Source organism: Diabrotica undecimpunctata, chromosome 9 (genome assembly GCF_040954645.1).
Source record: "Diabrotica undecimpunctata isolate CICGRU chromosome 9, icDiaUnde3, whole genome shotgun sequence".
In the NCBI taxonomy this organism is placed as follows: Eukaryota; Metazoa; Arthropoda; class Insecta; order Coleoptera; family Chrysomelidae; genus Diabrotica; species Diabrotica undecimpunctata.
Window position 1 is genome coordinate 84016925 of NC_092811.1, and position 14131 is coordinate 84031055.

Consider the following 14131-nt stretch of genomic DNA (forward strand, 5'->3'; position numbering starts at 1 on the left):
ATAGAGGTGAAGTCGTAAAAAAACTTTTTGAATTTACAATTAAAAAAATAAAGATCTAAAGGTAAAAAAAAATAAAAGAAGGATCTATTTTGTGATTTAATATTTATTAAATTTTGTGCTGCCTAATATTTCACAATTCTTTCAAACAGAATAGCGTAACTCTTTTGTTAGTGTTTTAATTAAATACTTTATTAAATTGTTGTTATCGATTAATAATTTACATATATGTAGACGCTATATTTAAAAAATAAGGTTAGCTTTAAAAATGATTGACAAAAGCAAATTGATGAAAATGCTATTAGAAACTTTCTATATTCAAGCGAATAAAAAATAATTTACTTAGAATAGCTTTTCGTAGATTTTCCTACGGTTTTGTTAATTCTAGTTGGGCTATACAAACGTGGTGTAACCCTAACAACCCAATTTTGTTTATACGTGCGCCCTTCGTCCTATATTCTGACACGCTCTTTAACCCAGTTTGCTAGATATGTGAACACAGTGGGTATGTACATAGACACAAAACAGTTTACTCTAGGAAATAACACGTAATAATATTCGTTTTGTTGGTCAGAGTGTAGGCCGCAACAATTTTATCCAATTTTCAAATCAGACCGCTGAATGATTCAAAAAACAAACGTTAAATGGGGCCTACGCTATGCTTTTTATTCGACAAAAATCTCCTAAATTATTTCATTGATGTCTTGAAAACCTTACAAGTGGTTAAATAAAAGAGGTAAGCAATATCATATTTTATTATTCTATAAGTATATATTTTATTTTTACAAAGATATCTGCGATATTCTAAAAATACAAAATTTTCATTTACTCTTTCCAACACTTAGCAATTCGAATAAGCCAAAATGAAGTTCATTATCTTCCTTTAATTAGAAATTCCTTTTATTTGTGAAATCTACCCATTCCTAATTTTCTTCTACAACTTCTGATATGTTTTCGTGGTTCTTCTACTTTTTGATTTTCTTTTCTTTTATCTTTCTTCTCTATTTTACCATTTTTGTGTCTAAAACTCCTTTGATCCCGTTATTTTTCTTATTGTTTTTCTTCCGTTGTTCAATACTAGCAATTCTTCTCTAGTTCAAAGAGTACTTTTGCTCTAACGCAAAAATTATTCAGCCTCATTTATGTATGTCCTGTAAATTTTTATTTTTGTATTTCAGAAAATCTTTTATATCGCAATATTTTAAAATATATGAAAAAAAATTATCTTATTTGGATTTTCCATTTTAGATTCATTGTTTTAGACAAGGCAAAAAGCTTGGGTTCATTCGGGAAAATATTCCCATGAGATTTTTTTGCATAATAACTTTCATGAGATATCCCAAAATAACTTTTAAACAGGTCGCCCAGGCAAAAAGTTGTTTCATTTTTTTTGCCCACACAACGAATTTTTTTGACCCAGACAAATTTTTTTCGAACTTTTTGAAACATTCTAAACAAAATAGGTTTTTTGTAACTTTTCTGTTAACTTGATCAGTTTCGAGTTAAAAACATTTTAGAACTGAAGGAAAAAACGCAAAATTTCGATTTTCAAGGCTCAAAAATACAGCTAGAAAATGTTATTTTTAAATTCAGCAAGAATATAAATTTAAGTTTAAACCTTAGTTCTATCATTTCCCGATGAGTATTTTGTTTTTAATGTGTATTTAATTTTAAAACATTGTTTTTTAATCGTTAATGGACGCTTATGATAAGAAGGAAACTCCAGAGGGGATAAGCCCAGAATTGTTATGGGGAGCTGACAGAAGAAGGCTTGAACTGAATTTAAGTACTTGATAATTTCAAAAATAATATTTTTTACTTGTGGTTTTGAGCATTGAAAATCGTAATTTTGCGTTTTTTTCAATTTTAAATTATTTATAACTCAAAAACAATCAACTTTTGAGAAAACTTGCAACAAATTTTATTTGGGCAATGAAAATTCAAACCACCAAAAATTTGTGCCGTAGACCTTGTTTCCCTCTCTTATGCACGCGGCAGCCCGAGCACCCGTTCTGTCATAAGCGCTTTATTGAAGATTAAAAAACAATGTTTTAAAATTAATTTTTTTTTTACTAAAGACACAGAAGTGTACTTACATTAAAATCTGATCAGTAAGACCAATTATCAATTTGTTTCTAACTTAAATAACTAATAAAATTAGGTGTCTACTCACTAGTATCTTTCCTATTATTTCTAATAACTAGCATTAAATTTAGCATGCATACTCGCACAACACTTTACTCTGCTTTTCACTCACTCATTATACCAGTTCAAAAGGCTTTGTTCTTTTGAGCCTTCTCTCTAGGTTCGTATTGTCGAGGAGCTGGATAGCCTCGACGTTTACATGATGATGGAGTCGTTGTTCATGGCTCCCTGCAAATTTCTTGATTATCTGATTGACGTCTTCCATATTGAGGTCCCGGTGAAGGTCGTTGTTCCTAATGTACCAAGGCGCATCTACGATGTTCCCTGATTACTTTGATATTACTACTTGGCACAGCCCCAGAGTTGGCAGCCATAGGTCCATACTGGTCTCAGTATTTGTTTATAGATTATTAGTTTATTATTTATGGATAGAGAGGAACGTCTTCCATTAACCAATACATTTTCTTATAGCGGATGCCTAGTTCTTCTCTTTTCTTCTTCACGTGAGCTTTCCAGCGAAGTTTCGCATCAAGAGTGATTCCCAAGTACTTTGCTGATGTTGCAATAGACACTTGGACATCATTTATTCTAATTGGAATATTATTGATTCTCTTATTGGTAAAATTTATATGGACTGATTTATTCTCATTCAGCTTAATTTTTCATTTTTTGGTCCATTCATGGATTTTATTTATTGAATTTTGTAGTTTTTCTGTAGCTTCTTCGACGGTGTCACTTACCGCTAAGACAGCAGTGTCATCTGCGAAGGTAGCTATGGTGTCGTCTTCTAGTTCAGGTATATCACACGTGTATATTAGGTATAGGACTACAAATAAGTATTAAATAAGCCCAAAAATAAAACTAGTATTAAATAAGCCCAAAATACTTATTGGAATTTTGCTTTATTTTTAATTGTAAATTGTTTATAATTCGAAAAAGATAAAATTTACAGAAAAATTACACCAGACCTATTTTGTTCAGAATGGTCCAAAAAATTAAAAATCAAAGTCCGGACAAAAAAAATTATGGTTACAATTTGTTAAAAAAATAGTTTAAAAAAATGTTAACACCTTTTCGCCTGGGTGACCTCTTAAACCTTATTTTGGAGTATCTCATGAAAGTGACTGTGCAAAAAAATCTCATAGGAATATTTTTCCGAACGAACTCAAGGTTTTCGCCTTGTCTCTTTCTATACAGTTACTTTTTAAAACTGTACTACAACAATCCTTTTAACTTTTTTTCTCTAGTGATGTATATATTATGTTTTTCCTGTTTGATTTTGTTAGTTAATTTAACTTTTATGTTTACCGCAATTAGCAATAATCAATCTTCAAAGTAATCACTTGTAAGGTTGGTAACAATATATTTATGGGACTCTTACCTTTTGCCTTTCTATGAATTATAACCGCTATGTTCTATGTTATGTTTTTGAGTATACTTGATTTTTTATATTAGGTCTCTATGATTGCTTCTTATTTTTAAAAATACTTTTCAAATTCACATCGAAACACTAAGATACCGGTCTCAATGTCTTGATTAAATATGCCTGCAACATTTCTCAAATATGTACCTACATAATAATTATTTATTATTGTTACTCCAGTCAATAAAGGTAAAATTCAGCGTTACTATAATTATATAACAATAAAACACTAAAAACTTTGTTTCCAAAACTCCACAAAATTTATTATAATAACTTATCTCTACAGCTGTTTCGGCAGAGTGCCTTTCTCAAGTATATAAAATGAATTTCCATCAAGTAACGGTCGAATCCATCACGTAACTATAATTTTCTGAGCCTGCACCCATTTGCACCAAAATTTCACTATAGGTTCTACTTACTCTCTACTTCAAAGTTGACCCTATGCCGTAGGCTGCTTTAAGCCTGGAGGTGGTACTACCCTTCTCGGAAGTCAAAACTTTTTTGTTAAAGCAATACAAGGAATGCAACATATTAAACAATTTTAAGCTTTTGTCCTATACATTTTTTTCTGAAAGTCCATTTATTTGCAAGTGAAGATATCAATTAAAAAAAACACTTTTTCAAATGTGTTTTTGCGAATTACTGAAAAACTATGTATTTTATCAAAAAAATCATTCATGCAAAAAATGTAGCGTATAAAAAATTAAGAACAATGGTGGGTTTGTGGTGTCTGTAGCCCAATACAATACAAGTGGAGAAATACCTTAGTGAAAGTTGGTTTTTCTTCATCAAAAGTCAAAATTAAAAGTTTCAACGTAGAATACAAACAAACCAATGCATTTTTTGCGGAAAGCTCTCAGAACCTTTTTATAGTGTTTGAAAAACTCTTTATTTTTATTTTTTTTATAAAAGTCTCTAACAAAAATCATAAGAGAATTATGGCAAAAATAAGGTTGGTTCGTATTTTCAGCGACGAAAAACGTGAAAATCTAATTACCACCTTTTAAATATAATTATTCCTCCTTTAAAATTCATTTTACTAATAGTATCCTCTAGAAATTGGGATGATTTAAAATGCTTAGTGTGGAAAAAATTAAGTTTGCAGTGAGAGGTAGATTTTTGTGTATTTACAAAAAAATTTCATTTTTTTAAATAAATCGAAGACTACATAACTATATATTATAGAAAAGCAAAACCTATAATTTTGTATTCTACAAAATTTTGCATTTCTCAAATAATATTTTTCTCAACACTCAGCATTTTAAACCAGCCAAACTTCTAAAGCATACTACAAGTACATTAATAAAGTGACTTGTAAAGGGGCAACAATTATTTACGTTTGCTTATGGCTGAAAAAAAAATAGGGACCAACCTTATTTTTGTTTGGTGCACCAACTAGCACCAGCTCCCTTAGAATTGGTGCTAGAGTTTTATAAAAATTAAAAATAATTTTTTTTAAGCACTACAGAAAGGTTTTATGAGTTTTCCACGAAAAATGCATTGGTATCTTCATGTTTAACGTTAAAACTTTTAATTTTGACATTTAACGAAGAAGAAACAACTTTCAATAAGCTATTACTACGCTTGCATTAGAATTACAGCCACCATAAGTCCATCATTCTTTCTGATTGTTTATATGCCAAATTTTTTATAAGAATCAAATTTGTGATAAAATACATCCTTTTTTAATAATTCGGCGGAAAAACCGTCCAAAAAAGTGTTTTTTTTGGTAAAAAATTTACAGTCGCATAGTATTGATTTTCAGAAAAAAATGTATAGGACAAAAGTTTCTTACAATAGGTTAATATATTAATTCCCGGTGTTATTTTTAATAAAAAAAATAACATAAGGTGGCGGCATTCCCCCAGGGTCAAAACACCCTACGGCACAGGGTCAACTTTAAAGATGAGGTTAAGTGGAATCTATACCCAAATTTGGATGGAAATCGATGCAGGGAAATGGTCATTGGCTGTGGACTATGTGGCGTCATATATTGCCATACGGTGGGATCATCCTTCAATATTGCCTGGAGTTCCAGATTGATTTCAAGCCGCCGCACTTGAGGACGATCGAAGGTTCTTCGATTCCATCGTCTACTTACTCAAGAAGTAACGTATCTTCGACTTACACTTGGCAAGAGGTTCACCGGGGGCTCTGTTGTCAACACGGTGCTACTGTCACCTCGGGGGAACAAATAAGGGTCTAACCACCTTCTGATATCCCCGGGTGCTCTGTAGAGGGCTTCGAATATACTGTCGAGAGCTCCTCTACTTAAGTCCATTTTCGGGTTATGGACTTGGAAAATATTTATCTTCGGTGTCTTGCCTTGAAAAAGGCAAGATATTTCTTACATGACAATTTCTTCGTCGAAATAAAAACACCAAGTTAAGTTGGAACAATTCTCAGCCACAGAGTATGGAAAATAAATGCAGGAGGCAGAGCCCCGAGAGCACTAAGCTCTCGGAGAGCCCGTGAGGAACTAACTTGCTGACCTCATCATATCATACATGGTTCATTCTCAGGAGGATAGGGTAAGGATTCTTTATTATGAGGGAGAGAATGTTTGAAGTGCCCGTTTAGGGTCGGTTGACCCTCTTCAGGCTTGAGTTTGAATGTTGTTGTTTAAATAATGGCGTACACACAGCTAAAACAGCCCGAAAAATCACCGGCGATTTTTCGATCTTCTTTTTTCGTCACTTTTCAGCAGCCAGCGAGCCAGGGGCGAGAAGGTTTGACTGGAATCGATGTTCTTTCCAGTGAATGTGTTGGTTTTTGAGCTAGATACGACAAGCCCTGTCTCTAGTGACACTATTGCACTGAAATTTTGTGATCGAGTGTGCTCGTGAGTGGAGGCGCCTCGGCTTTCGAGAGTTGACTTGTCGCATTTCGCTCAGTGTGAATGTGTGTGTAAATCGAACAGTGACGGCCGCTGCCATTTCGATGTTACAGATTCCGTCAAATCACTTAGATTATCTCCGGCCGTCCACAGACTCCGTATAAAGTAACGGAGGCTGCAGGCGGCCGGGGGTCTCGGTGATGAGGATATTTCGGTAGCAGAAAGAGTGCCCCTTTCACTGTTTGATTTGTGTGTGTGTGTGTGTGTGTGAATGTGATTTAGTGTGTATGTGTGCGAGTCTGAATCGACAGAAACTAAAACCGTGTTCTCTAGTGACCATTGTTCCTGCAGCCGTTTATGCGTTTGCAACCGACTTCAGAACTAGTGTATTGCACAAAAATTCTGTTTTCGGTCGCTTACGCTAACGGCCAGGCCTCGTCGGAGTTCGATAGACGGTTCCAGCAATTGTCGATTCAGTTGAGAAAATAGTTGCGGCTATTTTCTCAGGGACGGACAGGTATCATTGAGTAGTGAGATTGGGAAACCGCAAAAAACCAATCTCCCCCTGTCCGGGGTAGGGAATAGGATGTGATATTTATGGGGTTTTGCTGACCTGAAAATCGCCAATATTTATATGCGCTGTTCGAGCGATAAATAGGGATTTCCAGGTCAAGAGCCAATGGGAAAATTCGAGGCGGGGCGATGCGCATCGAAATGCGTACTAGTCCACAGACTATGGCATCCGATGACACTACCGGCAGTGTTCTGTTCAAATTTCTTACACTAGAATATATATATATATATATATATATATATATATATACACATATAAGAAACAGGTTAAAGCGAGTTGATAGTAAAATAAAGGTAAAAAATATCGGCATAGCTCGCAACAAAGGAAAAAAAATATAATAAAATATGTGTATAAGATGGAAGGCAACCGTATATCTGACTATTGGTCGTCTATAGTAGGGTGCAGCCAAGTTAGAAAAGGAGCATATTAACTTGAGAAAGGATCACTCCAGGAGCAATGCGACGAATTTGAGGCAATAATGTTAAAGGACTCTGAGGTTTCCAGAGCAATATATATTTTATTATATTTTTTTTCCTTTATTGCGAACTATACCGATATCTTTTACCTTTATTTTACTATCAACTCGCATTAACCTTTTTTCACATTAACCTTTTTTCTTGTTGTTTGAAACGTTCTAAACATTTGGCATTCCTTTTCTCAGGTAGCTTAGCTTTCTCCGTGGATGTGTTGGTTGTTGCTCTGGAAACCTCAGAGTCTTTTACATTATTGCCACAAATTGTTCGCATTGCTCCTGTCGTGATCCTTTCCCAAGTTAATATGCTCTTTTTCTAATTTGGCTGCACCGTACTGAAGACGAGCAATAGTCAGAAATACGTATATACGGTTGCCTGCCATCTTATACACATATTTTATTATATTTTTTTTCCTTTGTTGCGAGCTATGCCGATATCTTTTACCTTTACTTTATATATATATATATATATATAGATCTAGCGGTTAATGTGGGCCCCGTACTAAAACGGTATTATACTAACTCCAGGAGAATATACACCGTGTATATTATTATCTGGGTAGCGCTTTATGTAGACTCCGAGCAACACGTAGGATTAAATGAACTCCGTAATAGGGTAAAACACTTTTGGGATCCGTATGTATTCTTCCCCGTACACAACTAAACTCCTCCGATGTTGCCAATAATTTGATTAGTCGTAGATTTTTAAATTTTACAGCAGGTACGTTTTGGAACTTGAAATTTATTTAAATATCAATCAATTTATTCATCCCGAAATTTCACAAATACTTGGTTAATGTAGTTAAATATTTTATGGTGGTAATTTATATTACTTGCTTTAATTATTTTTAAACTTAAGTTAGTGTCTGTTATAAGCTTGGAAAGGGCAATTTTTATGTATTAGTATTTTTTTAATGCATTGACACTGAAAAATTTATTATATAAATGTACGTTCCGATGTTTCGATTGCTACGTTTTATGATGTACAATATTTGTTTCATAAAGTAGTAAAATTTAAATTATAATAATTTGTAAATCAATCTTAAAATTATAATTTTTTACTGTCTAATTTCAATATTTCAATTTTTAAATGTAGGGAATTCAATATCTTACTATAATACTTTAGTATCTAACTTGTAACAGATACTAAAATAATAAGTAGGCATAACACCTAATTTCGCTTTAACTATAAATGTATCGTATAACGTAACGTAGCAATCAGTAGTGAGTCATTACTCAGATAAAATATTTCGGTGGCTTTATGGTAATTTGATTATAGCCAACATATCTATTACAATTATTACATATAATATGTTCGGTTGTTTTAAAAAATACTTTGTCGCTTGTAAATTTTGTATCTTTCATTATCAGACATACGAGTATTTTATTTTTAATTTAGAAGTAAATGTATATATAATATTCTTTTTTCTGTCACTTATTTTAAATATGGTTCACTTATATTCTTCTTGCTTATTTATTTTTATTCGTAATACTTATAACGTACGTAATAACGTACCCGTTGTTGCAAAAAGCAACAACGGGTAGGAAAGATATCAGGTATCAGGGGTGGTATTTGTCAATCTAAATGCCGCCTACGACACATTAAATTAGAGGACATTTCTCCAAAAACTGTATGACAAACTGTAAACATCGTTTTATCTGCGTATATCTACAGAACAGAAGATTTTTCGTATCATTCAATGGTAATATGGAGAACGCAGACAAACGGTCTCGCTTGGGGTACCGTAATGGCACCTACACTGTATTACATTTACACAAATGATCAACAGATACCAGTAGATACTAGGATTTTCATGTAGACCATACATTGCACAACCAAAAACTTTTGTTGCTGGAGTGGAAAAAAATCTAATAGATGCCTTAAATATAATAAAAATGAACTACGATTTAATTTTAAGCCAAACCCCGAAAATCTTAGGAACGCTCCTTCAATTTTCCCAACACAGGCGCTTTCACAAAACTGAACATCCAATAGTGTGATGAAATCCTTGAACTCTGAATTTCCTATAAATACCTTGTAGATAGTTTATATCGCACGTTGTCAATCACAGAATCTTGTTTAAAACTAAAAGGCAAACTAAGGACCAGAAATAGTATGCTCCGCAAGCTTGTCAGCTAAAAATGGGGCGCACATCCTTTCACCCTTAAAACGTAAATGCTTGCACTTTTCTTCTTGCTTAACTGTCTTTTTCCTTTTATTTCGATATACTCTGTACGAGTACTAGAAACCAATTCTTTAAGATTTTTGCTTAGTTGAGGAGATATGTTGTTCAATGCAATTTTTAGATTCCCCATGTCTCTAATAACAGTTTTATCAACGTCTGTTTTTCCTTGCAATTCTTAGAAGGCACAGATTAAAGCAAAATACTGAATTTGGTTTCAAAAATTAGTTTACGTTTTTTAACCAAGTTTGACATCTTGGCGTCTATGCATGTGTCCGATCTACCTTAAGCGATTTATTTTCTTAAACAATATATTTATAAGAGCTTTCTTTATTTAGTATGTGTTCTTATTCTACACGGATTTGTAGCAATATGATAATGAGGTTAAAAAAGTTTTCTTATTATTTTTCTTTCAAATATTCGGAGTTCTTCCTTATTTGTTTTAGTCATTGTCCATGATTCGCATTCATGTATTAAAATAGGTCTTAAGTGAATTATGCTCTGTATTGAATTGCTTTCTTCTGTTGATTCGCTTGTATTTGGTTTTTATTTTGTTGATTTTAAGTAAAACATTTTTCGTGCTCTCTTCACTTTGTTGAAGATGTCGTTTGCGGAAAGAGTTTCTTATAAGATCAATATCATTAGCAGATGCTAGGACTACTTTGTACCTTGAGCCATTAATGAATTGCATTTTAAATAGACGTTATTTCTATTTTAGTAAGCTGTTCATTAAATTTTTGAATATTTGAATCGAGAATCTGTATTTTATTCAACTGTTTTATAATACAGAGTTTCTTGGCGCCTATCTTCATCTCTGTTTTTTTTTTGTTTAGCGTATCACTATTTTTCTACCTATGCCGTCCCCATTAACGGAGGTTGGCGACCACATTTCTAAAAGTATCTCTGTCTTTTCCAACGTGGAATAATTCGTCTACAGTCATCTTTGTCCAGTCACGAATATTTCGCAGCCATGACTTCCTCTTTCTACCTATTCCCTTTTTGCCATCGACTCTACCCTGCATGATGGCCTGCAGAAGACTTTATATTCCTTAGTATGTGTTCCAGGTATGCAGTCCTGCGTACTTTTATTGTTCTCAACAATTTTTTGTCTCGACCCATCCTTCTCAGCACTTCCTCATTGGTGACCCTGGCAGTCCATTCTCAACATTCTCCGGTATATCTAAAATTCAAAGGCTTGAAGCTTCCTAACTATTTGCGCTTTTACCGTCCATATTTCTACTCCGTACAATAGTTGAGACCAGACGTAACATTCAACAAACCTCAGTCTCAGCGCAGTATTAAGATTTTTGTCACAGAACAATTGCTTGAATTTTAAGAACGCTGCCCTTGCCATTTCTATTCGTACCCTGATTTCTTAGTCTGAATCTAATTCTTTGTTGATGTAAGCTCCCAGATATTTATATTTTTACTCCCGCATCATTATTAAAAGAATTTTGCTGAATGTCGATCTAGGGAATCCGGTGGTATGTACATGATGTTTCCATAACCAACGTTCGAAAATTACAATATAAACAATACTTGAGGCAACTGTTTGTCTCAATTTTGTCATTCAGAATAATTATGTCTGTATTTTTTAATTTGCTAATTTCCATAGAATCTAAATATATCTTAAGGCCTTTAGTTTAATTATACTTTTTTAGTAATGAAAATACGTAGATAGAACCTGGAATATACATTTAACCTTTAATCTCTGGGATAAATCCATCTCCTAAACAATGGCGCCGATATATATTTAGTTAAAATTCTGTGCACTTATTTTAACCGTTTATGTCCTTATCATTCATATATGAGTTGTGACCGATATTACAAACTCATTTACTTTTCACAAAGAGACTCCATATTAACTATACTTATTACTATACAAATCTGATTCGAAATATCGTCGAAAAGTAACAGTGTGTAAAATTATTTTTATTGAAAAGTTAATTAGCCATTTCTTATGGGGTTCAAAAGAAAAGACTTTACGAAAATTTGAGTACAAATAAGACCACCGTAATCAGTTGTACCCTGGGTAATGAATAATTAATTAATCGGCTAATCAGAATCACCCAGTTAATATGATTTTTGTCAAATCGGTCCTTTTTAGGATCAATTATTCTAATAATGTCTACAAATATTAAGGGCATATCTAGAGATAAAGACAATTTACTTTACTTAACCTTATCAGACATATGCGCTTAGCACAAATGTGACGTATTTCTAGTGCAGAAAATACATAGAGGGCAAAAAATAGTGTATTTGGTATTAAGCTGATCGCTGAAAATCACATAATAAATGTAAAAGTGCTATCTCTGCCGGCAAAGAAGCAAAGAAAAACTTAAAATGAGAGAGGACAAAACCAGTCAGCTGAAGGAACCTTTTAACGATGTTGAGCTTGGATCCACTATCTACGTATATAATGAAGAATAGTACGGCACTGACTGAAGATCTGAGCACAAAGCTTATTATAAAATTTGGACCAAAAATACAACAGTTACTGATATCCAAAGTCTTCAGACAAACAAAGCAAAGACAAAGTTGTAGCCTTGCTTAAACCTGACAAAAACCCCAACGACCACAAAAGCTATCGGCCAATATATCTATTTATTTTTTCAGCTATACAAAATACTTCTGCATATGATCCTTAATATAAACCGATATTAGAAGAAAAACTTCAATTTAAAGATAAAAGTGGCTATATATGACAGGATAGATCATGTTAGGATGTTTCGAAAGAAAAATACTAAGGCGCATCTATGGAGCGGTAAATGAAAACGGTGTCTGGAGAAGACGATACAACTTCGAACTCTATAGGATATACCAGGAACCAGATATCGTAAAACACATAAAGATAGGACGTCTGAGGTGGGTAGGCCATGTAATGCGGATGGAGCAAACTGACCCAGCTAGAAAAACGCTGCTTGATAGACCTATTGGTCAAAGAAGAAGAGGAAGACCCAGAACAAGATTCCTAGATAACATCGATGAAGACATGAGAAATATGGAAATACTTGCTTGGCGGAGGAAGGCGATGGATAGGGACGACTGGAGAAAAATTCTTGGGGAGGCTAGGACCCACACAGGGTTGTAAAGCCAAAATGATGATGATGATCATGTTCGTTACACATACTAAATCTTGCCCAACACAGCGAAGACGCATATGAAAAATATCAGACATGAGGAGTGGTATTTGTCAATCTAAATTCTGCTTACGACACCTTAAATTAAAGCACATTTCTCCAAAATCTATGTGATATCCCCTTAGGTAATAAACTCACTTGTATTATCCGCGTATGCCTACACAACAGAAAATTTTCCGTATCACTCAATGATAAGAATAGAAGATGAAGATGGAGAACGTAGTAGAACGGTCTCCTTTGGGGTACCGTAATGGCACCTACACTGTATAATATTTACACAACCCATACCAGTAAATACTAGGACTTTTATTTTGTAGACGATCCATCTATTGTTGCACAACCAAAAAATTTTGTTGCTGAAGTGGAGAAAAATCTAAATATCATATCTTAAACACAATAAAAATAGATTATAAATTAATTTTAAGCCAAACCCTGGAAAAAGTCAGGCGGGCTCCTTCAATGTCCCTAACAGAGACGCTTTCACAAATTTGAACATATACCTGAACCAATAGTGTCATGAAATCCTTAAACACACTTTGTACTTCACAGAACTTTGTTTAAAACTAAATGGAAAACTAGAACCAGAAAAATAATATTCTTCGCGAACTTGTCAGCTAAAAATGGGAAGCACATCCTTCCACTCTTAAAACGTAGACGCTTGAACTCTATGCTTCTGCTGCCGAATATACCTTACTTGTATGGGTGATATCAATACATACTTAACACGTAGATTTAACTATAAATTAGTCAGCCAAATTCAGCGGATATTAAGACTCACATCCATACATAAGCTCTACAATATCGTAGTTATCAATCCACATAATATCCGAAGATAAGTAGCTAGAGAACAAAAGAAACAAAGTCTAGATTCGTAACATCCACTCCACGAATAACAACCCATTTTATGACTAGAATCGAGGAAAAACTAGCTAGACCAACACATCTGCAAGACATACAAAAAAAAATAAGCTGCTTCTCGCCATCTGAACCCTCGAAAGGAACTTCCTTATGGTAGTTATCTTCCTTAAATCTGCAATGAGGACTCTTGCCTTCAAACACCGGTTAACCTGTGTGAATCTGGGGTGATACAAGATTCATTACACTTTCTTAGTTGACTTTGCCATTCCAATCGCTCTTTTTTGAAGGGACAAGGTTTATTTATTTGAACTAAACATGTAAAGTACAGTCAGTAAGCTATTACTTATATTGATCATTGCAAATTTGACACTAACTACACTTATATTGACTACATATTACCCCTAAATAGGAGATAAAACATTCAGTATGTAATATGGGTGTAAGTATGTAATATGGGTGAAGTGGTATAATTGTTGTTAGATAAATTAAGCATTCTTCTTTTT

The 14131-nt window shown here is 33.6% G+C and overlaps 1 protein-coding gene across 1 annotated transcript in view; it reads left to right on the forward strand.

Moving 5' to 3' along the window:
• The first annotated feature begins 602 nt into the window (after window positions 1-602).
• Window positions 603-14131, forward strand: part of LOC140450207 (choline transporter-like protein 1) — a 233635-nt gene continuing 220106 nt past the window's right edge. Inside the window, exon 1 of the mRNA XM_072543684.1 lies at window positions 603-733. The gene's annotated coding sequence lies outside the window, so the exon portion shown is untranslated. The remainder of the gene's footprint in view (window positions 734-14131) is intronic.